At 38.2% G+C, this 13,304-nt stretch overlaps 1 protein-coding gene across 1 annotated transcript in view; it reads left to right on the top strand.

The window, feature by feature from the left end:
• The window catches only part of mcoln2 (mucolipin TRP cation channel 2), a 41,520-nt gene that overhangs the window by 26,943 nt on the left and 1,273 nt on the right, over positions 1 to 13,304 (top strand). The gene's annotated exons all lie outside the window — the stretch shown is intronic.

Below are 13,304 nucleotides of genomic sequence, written 5' to 3'. Positions count from 1 at the left end.
ACATTATCATGAAATATCTGCTTTCACTTCTGTTTTTTTTTTTTTTTATCCCCAGTGTGTATCCTGGCTGTTCATACTTTTTATTTTTTATTTATTTTTTACTTTGTGTAACTTTTGTTTCAGCTCTGTCTCAACCCAAATATATCAAAGAGGAGAACCTGAGAGATGACCTGAACTATTCTCATGAAACCCGTGTGAAAAGTACCGGCCCGAGGAATTACCCTGGAAACTTGGGGTGCAGATTCTGAAAATTGTCATGATCACCACAAGTATGTACAGTTGGGGTTGATGTTATGTAGATTAGGAAAGAAGAGCCACCCAGAAACTGCTTCCTAGAGCTGGAACTGAATCTGTCCAAGGCATGTAGACTGCTGCAGTAAAGGTTATGAATTAAGTGTTGAGGACTTATATGGACACATTTTGCCACCAGGGTCCTACATATCTGAGTTTCGTTTCTTTTCAAATGGAAGATGATGACAGGAGTGAACCCCTCGAATCTTGCTCTTCTTGCTGCTATAAAGCTTGAATTGGTAGTTATTTGTGTGAAGTTGCACTAGAAAATGATTTTGTTGTTTCAGTAGTGGACAAAAGTTAACAAAAACAAAACAGAAAATTAATCAATATTTGACTTAAGCTATAAAGATACTTCAAAAAGTTACTAGCTAGGACATAACGTTCTTACGTACTTGCTGAGAAGACATCTGTGTAGTAAGTGAAGAAATTGGAAATTACTAATAAATGGACAAATAATAGCAGTCCATAATGATTTAACCTGTGTTGTCTTCCAGTCAAAATTGAAAATCAACCCTTTTTTCTTATGTTTGTCCCTTTTTTAAACACTTGTGACGCTTTTTTGAATGTTTGTCATTTTTTTTGACGTTTTCAACACTACGTAACCCTTAACTTACTAACTTTAGTTTTACATTATTATTTTTTTTTTTTATTGGAATTCATGGTCAATAAAGCTCATTTAGAGGAAATTTTACCTAATGTTTTGAGTGAGAAAAGCAAAATTAGGAATTATTGGATAAAAATGAAAGGAAGTATGTTGATGGATATCACAGACTGGAATATGTCAACTATATACTCAATAACTTTTCAAAAGCACTTCAATTTGTTTTTTCAAATGCTATAAAATTGAATAAGACCCCAAAATTAATGAAAGAAAGATTGTACTTGCCAAAGAGCGTTGTGTGGAATTAATTATGTTATTTTACAATTGGTAAAAAGAACATTAGTATAGAAATGCGTCAATTGACCCGTGGACAACATGAGGTAAGTAGAGGTTTGGTTTCAGAGAAAACATTAATGAGTTGGCTTGAAATATGGATATGAATCAGTAGTTAGTTACTTTCACCTAGTAAATCTATATGTAATTGTTCCTCGTTGTTTCCTCTGTAGCTTATCCTGTTTGGCCTCAACAACCAGATGGTGGTGTCCTATAGGAGGGAACATGATGGCCCTCAAAAACCTTTTCCTGAAGGACTATGGTGGGTGGATGAGGACGACTACAGTGTAGCTGCTACACCCACCAAAGTGTTTATGACTGTCTGTTTTATGTCCTGGATCAGGCAAGTTGAACCCACCTTACTCACCCATACTCCTGCTATTGCTCTTACCACGCTTTGAAAAGAAAGTAATGTTTCTAATCTAGGGTTCATGTCATGTGGGAGAGATAGAAGAGATGGGGAAGATTTGCATATGACAACTTCTGTGTATTAACCTTTGCCCATTACAATGTGTTTAATTCTTGAACAACTCTTGCTGACATGGGCATCTGTGTTTTGGATGTTGACATGATTGCTGCAAGTTAGAAGTTTGCATTACAGTAGAGGTTTCTCTGATATGACTGAACGCAGCCTCAATTCTAAGGGTTAGTTGAACTTAATTAATTTGAATAAAATTATAATTTTTTTTCAGAAACGGAACACTGTTATGATAGTGTAGACGGGTATTAGATAACCACCATTTCTCATCTTCCATGTAAATACATAACCGGAGTAACACTCAAAACTATGATGCTAATGTTAATGGAGAGTAGTCATTATGATATAAACTATTAGCATTAGCTTACATTTTAGTCCTGTGGTTGCTAAGGGAACTGCTATATTTTATTCAGTTACCAGGCTTTGTGTTTTTGTTTGATACGGCAGTTTGCAGCTCTCTCCAACATTATGTAAATCACCCGGTACAGTTTGTTTACCTGAGGCTTCTGATATTTATAGTACAGTCAGTTGGGCCGACTGTCGTTGGTTCCATTGGTTACGCTGAGGATGAAGAGGGGAGCTGCTGCCTCTCGTCATCTGTAACAGCACTACAAGAGAGGCAGCGTGAAGCCCTCAGAGGAGGTCTATGACATAGATGCCCAGCTGGAGACGGTGAGAGGAAACTTTATGTTGTGCTATGGTTCATATTTTTATTTGCTTTAGAATACCCCTATCATATTAAATATGTTGCACACCATTTAATGTCACAGTACATGATGAATTGCTAAATTAGTCACCTAATGGTGGAAGAAGAACTCACACATTTTACTTACTAAGTAAAAGTAGCAAAACCTGGGGTGTAGAAATACTCTGTTACAAGCAGAGGTCGACACGCATTCAACATTTTACTCAGTGATGAAGCATTAGCATCAAAGTTAAAGTACCAAGGTATGCAAAATGGCTCATTTCAGAATAATATATTGAATAAACTTATTGATACATTGATGTGTACATACGTAACGCTACATAAGTACTTCTTTGAGTTACTCTCCACCGTCTGTAGGTGTTTTAAAGGAATTACATTTTTTGATTTGCATGTATAAAACAGAAAAAAAAGTGAATTCAGACACACAATGCTGTTAAGATTTTTTTTATCATAGTATTGATACATATTTAATTACCAGTGAAGTTTACCTTTAAAATGTACTGTAAAATGTACTGTAAAATTTTTTCTGTATGCTAGTAAATCGGTTTATTTTTTTCTTTACCGATATCAGCATGTTAGAAACTGATTACTAAATTACAATATCATGAGAAACAACATACTTTTGGGCAAATAGAGATCTCAGTGACGGTGTTCGTTTTCTCACTCATTTTATCCTCTATTACAGTTTGTATGTCCATGAACCAAAGACTGCAAACCAATGGAAATCCCAGAATTCATCATTTTTGACCTGGACTTTTACAGGTATAACACTGCTACTATATAGTCCAGTGTACTGTATATGACTGCAGCTAACGCACATCATTTACTTTTTCTGTCTAATGTACATAAAAATCCTCATTTTGCTTTCAGGCTGGTTGACATCAAAATAACCTTCCGCTGAAGGGAATTAATACAGACGGTGCGTTCACGGGAGTTACCTGATGCTACTCATTTTACGTTACGGTATGGTTCAGTCATATTCTCTATATATTGTATTGCCATTATAAATGAAGTGTGCATAGCAGGTGAAATCTGTGAACAATTTAAAACTTTCATCATTGAGAGGTTGTGGGACAATTCCGTGAACCAATCTTAAATGTTTGAAATGTTTTTGAGCATGTAAACCACGATAGGAGAAAACAGAAAAGAAACTGACAACCGTTGAAATGTATTGCCCACACAGCATTCCATGATAATACAACTACTTCTTCTTTGGCCTTGTCCCCTAGATATATTTGAAACCAGTGTCACAGTGGAAAGGTGAAATCTTCTTGGACTAGACACTCAGAGCTGTGCATGTCGAGACTGGAAGATCTGGGACAGGTAAGGTATAGGTGTCTAACCTAATGGAGAGAAAAAATAATTAAAACAAGTATAAACATACAAGGCAAAAACAGGACAGATATGGGATTGAGAGGTGTTTGTACAATTTGGCTTCTAGAGGGCAGACAAAAGTTGCAGCATATGCGTATTGTAAATTTACATATGCATATTATTGAAATAAAGTTTAAAGAATAACTTCTAGGAAAAGGTGTAGATTTGTATGTAATAAATGCATGTTATGCCATTAATATAGACACTGGTATGTAGTAGGTCAGCTAGTAAATAGGTGATTCTAATTATTTTTTAAGCACCAATGTTCTGTATTTTTCTGAAAACGTATAAACAAAACTATTGACCCCAAAAAATACAATTTCCTTTTACTGTTGACCGTTTTCCTGTAACTTGTAGTAGTATCAGTAATGAGTGTGAGGGAGTTATTAAAAGTAACCCCACCCCCCCCCCCCCCCCCCCCACCCCACCCCCCCCCCCCCCCACACACACACACACCACAACACACACACACACACAACACACACACACACACTTTGTCTCTGTTTCAGCTCAGAAGAACACACTCTATCTTCTGGTGTTTGACGGCTTCGTCATCTTGTTTGCCTCACCTCGGCCGTGCTGTGCCACCGCTCCATCGTGCTGGCTGTCAGGTTATCCAGGTCAGCTGTTCAGCCTCCCACTGTACAGTTATACAATACAATATCACACTGGGAAATCAATATCTAAAATGCAAAAACATCACATGTTCACATTAACTCAATTGATCCTGTGAGACTGTGTTGGGGGTCTTTGACAAACTGAACTTGCATTGGTGTATTTTAAGAGATTCTCCAGATTCTCCCATGAGAACTACAACCGTAAAGGTGTGAGGATGACCAGAGAGTTTCTGAACGGCTGGTATGTGCTGGTCATCGTCAGCGACCTCTTGCCATAATTGGATCCATACTAAGATGGAAAACAAGCAAAGGAAACTGAATCATGTACTTCTGTCTTCACGTGAAGGTTACTGTATACAGTAACGTGAAGGTTAACTGTATACAGCCTAAAACGTACTTGGATTATGTGTGTCATTTGTCAAATAAACATAAACAAGATTAGGTAAAAGAAAAGAATCAAACCAAAGGTTTTAAGCAGTTGGCTATCGGGATCATAGAAATGTGAAGGCTTCACCTTTGATTTTATGTCCTGTGATTTCTGTCTCAGTGTCTGGTGGACTTTGGAGATAACGGTTGTAATGTTTACACTGTAAAGACCAGTTATTTTTAACCTGACTGGCTGTCCTTTTACATATATGTTGAGTGTTTACTTAGCAGAAGTAGTGAAACATAACCTTTCCCTTAAATACACTCCCCGTAACTGATGTTTTCTTTAATAATATGACAAAAACAACTGGATGACCTTGAATGAAATTATTTTTATAAAAGATCTGTTGGAGTTAAAGTTAACTAAAAAACTTGTTTACAAAAAAATGTTAACCTGTTTGTTATTACAGTTTGCTGTTAATTTACAATTTATTAACAAAAGGTTGTAAATATTACATTTCACTTTGGTCTTTATATGACAAATCTAGTTGACTCTTCTAATTACTGCGCATGTGTTCTGTTTTGATAGATAAATCAAAGCCCTTGTTTGGTGTGCAGTTGTGAAATTTTTTCACAGTTGAAACCTTAATTATTTTACGTTGTAAGGATACAAGATACTGAAATCTGGTAGCAGAGAGGAACAATGCAAATTGACTAAGTATCTACAGCAGAGAGAAGTTAGATTTAGACTACAAAACTTGAATACAATGTTCTCAGCAAGGTATTGGTGTTATGAGATAAAAGCTAATTGTCAGATTATGTCACATGAGTTAACAGTTGATAAGATGTTCCTCTGTTGCAGTTCCACATTTACTTTAAGCCCTAATAAAATAATCCATGCAGATCATGTCACAGTTTACACAATGTTACAGTAAATCATGATACTGTGGTTGTAGCTTTAAGTAAATTAAGTGGTAACTTGTTTGACCCGTTTCAACGTCAGGGCACCAGAGGCTGGGGTGTGAAAAATGTTTGCTAATCCTTCAGGGCATTACTGAGGCCTGATTTCAACAGTGTTCTCCAGTGCTCTTTGTAATTGTGTTTTCCTTTCCTGTAGAGTCTGACCAGTATGATGTTGCAGTATCTTCCTGGGAACATCTACGTTATTGGTGTGGGTCGGTGTGATCAGGTACCTGGGATACTTCCAGAATACAATGTGAGTCTGTGAACCTAGTTCCACCCCTCAGCCACCCCTAATCAAATGTTCTTTCATGATTTGTTGACCAATTACTTTATGTCTCCATGCTTCCCGTGTGTCTAGGTGTTGATTTTAACCATGAAGCAGCCTTCCCCAAGGTCCTGCGTTTCTGTTGCTGTGCCGGCATGATCTACCTTGGCTACACCTTCTGCGGGTGGATTGTACTGGGGCCATACACGAGAAGGAACTCTCTTAACTGGGTTGGTGAGAGCAGAGGATGTGGATGCCTGAGGGTCAGAGATAGAGAAATTAATTATGGTGGGCCAGTTGCTGTTCTGAATGCCTGCACTGAATATTATGTCAGGTTGTGGAAATTAGGGGAACTATTAAGGCACTTTTTTTTTTGTGTGTGACTTCGCCCCTTCCTGCAGAACTGCTGAGGCCACAAGAAAAGGTTGCATTAGGAGTTCCCAAAAATGTAGGTTTGTACACATAAATTGGCTGAAAGCATTCGTGATTGAGACAAGCAAAAAAAACAAAAAATACCATTATGCTCACTGGAGTCAAATTGGTCATTTGATCAAATTCACTTAATGATACTGTGTACAAAATCTGTTGTAAATGATTCAAAATGTAAACATCCCTCACAGGTAATGATACGAGTGTGCTGGACCACGTTTACCCTTTTTTTTTTTAAACAAATATACGCGGTGATTTATAGGTGTCATCATTCAGGTTTTATTAAAAACTTACAGTGGGCAAAACTAAGACTTCCTGTCTGTAATTCAGCTTTTGAATGTGTGTCAATGTTATTTCCTGCAAATTTTAAAAAACTGAAAAAATATCTGCCCCTATACAACCACTAGATGTCAGTATGGGTCTTCTCCTTGAAACCTCAAGCTTTCTGTCTGACCACATTTTGAACATCTTAAACTGGCAGTTCTTTCCACATTCGTGCGTGTTCACACACCACACACACACACACACACCACACACACACACCCACAACACACACACCACACACACACACACACCAAACACACACACACACACCACACACACTAGTCTCTGATAGAAACAACCACATTTTACAGTATTATATATTATTATGTAAGTATTTTTGTAGAGTCGATTTCCCTTTTATCAGACAGAGGACAGCGTAGAGTGTTACGTATGTGTGTCAGGTGGAATAAAGGGGAGAGGAGAGGAATGGGATGACATGCACAAGGTCCTCTGCAGGACACAAACTGGGGGTGTCATGATCAGCATTTTAAACCCTAAGTCATCATAAAATACTCAACTGCCCCAAAGGAGAAAGTTACCACCCTTTATAGTTACACAACATAGCAAACCTGCACGTTACAATAGATTAGGAAGTGAAAACAGAAAATAACAGTAACTGTAACGTATTGTTTTCTATGCTGAAAACACAAAGTCACAGTAATTATTTTCTGCAATCAGAAGGGGAGAGCTACGGCTTCAATCAGCCGGTCATCTTACGGGAGGTCTTGGACAGCAAGTGCATTAGAGAAAATATGTGTGTTTAGGGTCTTCTCCCGTTAGGATAAATTATTTATGGAAGTCCAAGCAGCAGTGGGCGTCTAAACAAGGCAGTGCTCATACTGTAGAAGAAGCAGATGTGAGATAGACTGAAATCCCCACCCGGGGCGAATAGCATCCCACTGGCCAATGGAAATGTGTTGATAAATAAATGAAGAGGAGTAACTACTGTACATAAGTTGTGGACTGATTTAAAGTGTGTCAGTTAATTAAGGATCAATACTCTTGATTAATTAATAGCTTAAAAATTGTATCCAATAAAAAAACAGTTTTAATTATTATAAAGCACAGATTGTAGTGAAATGGTGCACAGTTAGAATTAGTTGTTAAATGCATTGGCATGGCCCTTATTCTGTCAGTCCAACCCTACAAGAGAAGTTTACATTATGTATAACATTAATGGCACATTGATTTAGCTTCAGTGAAGTGATAACCTGCGGTGTTTATGCCTGCAGTTAACTTAACACAGTTTTTAGTTCCCTGTTTGTCCATGGTTACAGTCAACGAGACTTGGTCATGATATTTACGTTGCGGTGGCTGGGGGGAATCTCTGTAGTGTGCTGTCAGCCTCTCCAGGATCCTCTGTGTATTTACTGAAGGAATAAACAGAGGATGTTTGAGGACTTGCCATCCCACACGTCTTCAAGTGCTGTAATCCATACCGTCGCACTGGATGGTGTATTTAGATGCTATCACATGAAGGGGGAAATTGGCTTCCCTTTAGAATGTTAGTGTCTGGCTTTCATGCTCTCCTTTTAGCCATCTGTCTTTTGTTGTCTTTCTTTTGTTATCATTCCTCCTATGCAACTACAACCGTCATGCTTCTGTTGGTCTTCTACCATCCTTGTCATTCTTTGTAGAGTATCTCTGTAAAGACCAATTTAGTTTTTTGTAAAATTATGTAACTTTAAAAGTGCTTGTTGGATACACGCCAGTACAGTATTAAACTGGCTGTACACTTTTTTTACTAAACACACATCTTCGTACTTTTGCATGTCTCATATATTAGTACTAGTAATTAATTAGTTATCTTGATTAACTCACTTTACAGTTTTGAGCTTCAGGAGGCCATGGTTTTTCTTGTGGTTCCCATCTTTTTTAGCTTGTTGCTAGATCTGAAATGATTATTCGATTAGTCAGTTAGTCAATAAGCAACTATTTTTATAGTTCCATGCTTACTTCCAGCTTTCACTAATGATGAATTTTTTGTCTGTAAAGTGTTGTTTTTCAGGTTTCAGATTGGAAATAGATAAAACAGACAAATTTGATAACATCACCACAGCATTTAAAACTAATGATGGGAAGTAATTGATCATGAATAATCGCAACTACTTGTGACTGCTTTAAAATGCAGCTATGTCTTACAACCCCTCGTCAAGGTTGTAAATGTCACCCAGTGCTCGCGTCAACCAGTGTAGGTTTTATTTGGTGTAAAAACTATATAGATGCCTGAAGATGTAAAAACGCCAGTATTCGTAGCAGATATTAGAAAATTGTTTGTGTAGCAGAATATATATTTTTTGATTTGCTGTTCTGTTCATTATCTCAGAATTCTCTCAGTTTTATCTTGTAACCCATTATGCATTTGCAACCTTCATCCAATCTTCCGTTCCCTCTTAATGTTTCCAGTTTGAGGGCCTGAGTCGTGTGGCGGAGTGTGTTTCCCTGTTGAACGGAGACGCATGTTTACCACTTTCGCCAGGAAGGACAAAAACCTTTGGTGTGGCTCTTCAGCCGGGCCCTACCTACTCCTTCATCTCCCTGTTCATCTACTGGTACTGTCGCTCTTCATTGCCCTCATCACCGACTCCTATGAAACCATCAAGGTAATTCTGCTCTGGTTTAATTTTAGTGAAGTGAAAGCTGTGGCACAAATTTCACTTTTAATTTTTTTACGCCATGAAAGAAATGGGAAATCCATGGGAGATATTTCTCAGTTAGTCACTCACAACAAAATTAACTGATTTGATGATTAGTGAGAGAAAAAAGATTTTTGCTAAAATGTTAAAATGTTTTTAGTTGTTTGTTCATGTAGATTCGTCTTTAATAGTTTCTAAAGTCTAATATGAAAAAGTGTTGTTTCAATTGCTTGCATTTCTTTGCATTTTTCACCAACAGAGTGTCCAAAGGACGGATTCCCACTGACGGACCTGCAGAAGTTCCTCAGAGAGCAGAAAGATTTTCCTGTTGTAGAGGAGATCTCAGACAGACGTTGACGTCAGATACTCGATGTTGTGCTGCTGCCAACGGTATGAGCATGTTTACAGTCATGTTATGATGCTTTTAATCACATTTTTACTCCCAACACATTCACACCTGGAAGCTGCATTGTCAAACATGACTTTCATCATTGAACACTGAGCAAAACGAGCCTTTTTTAACGTTAGGTGCCTGGCGCATCTCCCCCAGCTATCTCCCCATGTTATTGGGAATTTCTGTGATATACCTCAACCGAGGCGTTTAAAATGTCTATCACAGTTTCCCAGAATCCAAGGTCAGTACAAAACCAAACTTAATCAGTTGACAATGATATAAAAAGAGAAAATAACACATCCTCATAATTTGAGAAGCTGGAAGCATCAAATGTTTGTCATTCGTCTTTGAAAATTGACGATTGCTGCAATATTTTGTCAGTGGATCATTGACTATTAATTGTTGCAGCTCTTGAAAGTACTCAAGCTGGTTTTAAGAACCAATGTCCCTAATAAGTAAATCCCTTAAACCAATGAGGAAACATTACAATACGGTTAAAATTTCTGAGCTGAAAAACTCAATTTGCTTTGCTTATACCTTTTTGCTACAGCATCATATTTGTCATACGTCCCGTTTTATGCTTTATTCCTTCTCTATGAGCCAATCTCTATCATCAGCAGGCAACGAACTGGAGGTTCCTCCACGCTGTGGTTTGGCTCTGTCTTACGTGGTCTGAGAGCAATGAAATTAGTGGTGGGAGCTATGGCAGACACACCCAGTGATGGGCTGATTACAGAAAAACGGAGGCTGTGCACTGGGAAGAACCCCCCCCCCCCCCCCCCCCCCCCCCCTCTCCAACCCCCATTGCTCCCTCCTTGCTGTGTTGCCTTCCAAATAAACAGGCCACGGTCAACACTCAGTTAAGATTTAGCCAGGAAACTGAGTCAGAAAAGTTTAATGCATGATAGTTAGTTGGGGAGTGTGTGTGTGTTGGTGTGTGTGTGTGTGTGTGTGTGTGTGTGTGTGTGGTGTGGTGTGTGTGTGTGTGTGTGTGTGTGTGTGTGTGTGTGTGTGTGTGTGTGTGTGTGTGTGTGTGTGTGTGGTGTGTGTGTGTGTGTGTGTGTGTGTGTGTGTGTGTGTGTGTGTGTGTGTGTGTGTGGGTGTGTGTGTGGTGTGTGTGTGTGTGTGGGTGTCCACATATCCTTCTACTTCTTCTCTACTTTTGTAATCAGAGGACATTTTGTCTGATTAAATTGCATTTGTCACGTTCATCATTCAACACGCCATTTTGAAGCGGGGCTGCGAATTCTGCGCAACTGGTGCTTTTTGATAGGTTGGTGCTTCCTCTTTACTGTCTGTTTTACCGAGCTGAAAAGTAACAAAGCTCAACAAAGTAGCACGTCAGCTTACTTCGGTTTGGTTCTTCATTCTTTAAGATTCGAAAAATGTTGTATACTTTTTTATTTATTTATTTAAATAGGCTTAACTGCAAACAGACATTATTTACTACTAAAAAAAACATAGGCCATTGTATAATCAAGGGCAAAAGATGTCACTTGTATGAATTGTGCCATCAAAATATTATTTTTTTGCAAGCCAGAGACTCAAATATTGTAAAAAAAATTCTGAGTGATGTAACCAGTAAGAAAGAACTGTATGTTAAAGATGGAAACTTTTCCTTCTTTCTACAGTAGTAAGATCAGTATTTCCTCTCAAGCCTCTTCCATCGTTATTGTTTTACCAGACATTAACCACTCTGATCTGCGGTCTCCTGTTTCTCACAGGTTTTCTATCACCAAGCCATCCGGTTATCCTGCTGTGGATTGTCTTGAGTGTTTAAGGAAGATAGTCTCAGTTACAGAGTCATTTGTAATAATGTGCAAGTGCAATGTAATCCATGATGACAATTGAATTTGCATCCTCTCTGTGGAGATTAGCGGAAATTGCCAGTGGCCTTTTTAGAAGTTGGCTGACTTGCTGTAATCAGAATTACTTTTGTCAAGTTACACAGACTCTGTAATTGCAGTCATTTGCAGCATCTGAACTGACCAAATTTCATTTATGACCATCTTGTCTTTTCTGCTTCCAAAAATTAGATCAGCATTCAGCAAATGTTAGTGTTTTAATGGATGAAATTTAATCTGCATGTAATTAGCCTTCCTACAGTTATTTCTTTTACTGCAGTAAGTTATCTTATTTTGAAAGCAAGTTGAGGAGCAAGAGTGACCCTTGTTTGGATTTAAAACTTATTTGGAACCAGTATGTCTAGTTTGTCAATTAAAATCATTTATTGAGCTCAAGAGTCTTGTGAATGAAATTGAATGTTGAATGGACAGGTATGGAAAGGTTGTAACCTTTATAGTTAACCAGAGTCCGCAATGACAAAAATATCTACTGTATAAAGTCAGTATGTGAGATTACACAGTTTAATATAGCAGCGGCATAGAGTGGATACTTAGTGTGTGGGGGGTTTGTGTCGTACATACACACACACACACACACACACACACAGTGGGGCTCAAGTTTGGACACCCAGATAAAAATTTGTATTAAGAAGGCATAAAGAAGCCAAGAAAGTATGGAAAAATCTCAAAGGCATCAAATGACAGATTAGACATTGTATAATATGTCACAAAAAGTTAGATTTTATTTCCATCATTTACACTTTCAAAATAACCACAAAAAATGGCGTCTGCAAAAGTTTTGGCACCCTGCAGAGTTCATACCTTGTACTGTCCCCTTTGACAAGTATCCCAGCTTGGAAACGCTTCTTGTAGCCAGCCAAGAGTCTGTCAATTCTTGTTTGAGGTTTCTTCGCCCATTCGTCCTTCCAAAAGTCTTCTAGTTCTTTGAGATTTCTGGGCTGTCTGTCACACACTGCTCTTTTAAGGTCCATCCATAGATTTTCAATTATGTTGAGGTCAGGAGATTGTGAAGACCATGGCAAAACCTTCAGTTAACGCCTCTTGATGTAATCCACCGTGGATTTTGAAGTTTGTTTAGGATCATTATCCATTTGTAGAAGCCATCCTCTCTTTAACTTTAGCTTTTTCACAGATGGCATCAAGTTAGCGTCCAAAATTTGCTGAAATTTTGGTTCAATCCATTTTTTCTTCTACTTGTGAAATGTTCCCTGTGCAACTGGCTGCAAACAACCCCAAAGCATGATTGATCCACCCTCACGCTTAACAGTTGGACAGAGGTTCTTTTCATTAAATTCTGTGCCCTTTCTTCTACAAACGTACCTTTGCTCTTTGCGGCCAAAAAGTTCTATTTTCACAACATCAGTCCACAGAACTTGTTTCCACAATGCATCAGGCTTGTCTTAATGTTCATTTGCAAACTTGAAACTCTGATTTTTGTGATGAGGACGTAGAAGAGGTTTTTCTTCTGATGACTCTTCCATGAAGACCATATCTGTACAAGTATCTCTTTATAGTGGAATGGTGTAGCACAACTCCAGTGTCTGCCAGGTCTTTCTGGATGGATTGTGGGTTTTGACTTGCTTTTCTCGCACTCCTGCGAGCTGTTCTGTTTGATATTTTTCATGGTCTTCCAGATCTTGCTTTAACTTCCACTGTTCC

Source organism: Etheostoma spectabile, chromosome 9 (genome assembly GCF_008692095.1).
Source record: "Etheostoma spectabile isolate EspeVRDwgs_2016 chromosome 9, UIUC_Espe_1.0, whole genome shotgun sequence".
NCBI classification, from domain to species: Eukaryota; Metazoa; Chordata; class Actinopteri; order Perciformes; family Percidae; genus Etheostoma; species Etheostoma spectabile.
This window is presented reverse-complemented; position numbering and strand designations above follow the sequence as displayed.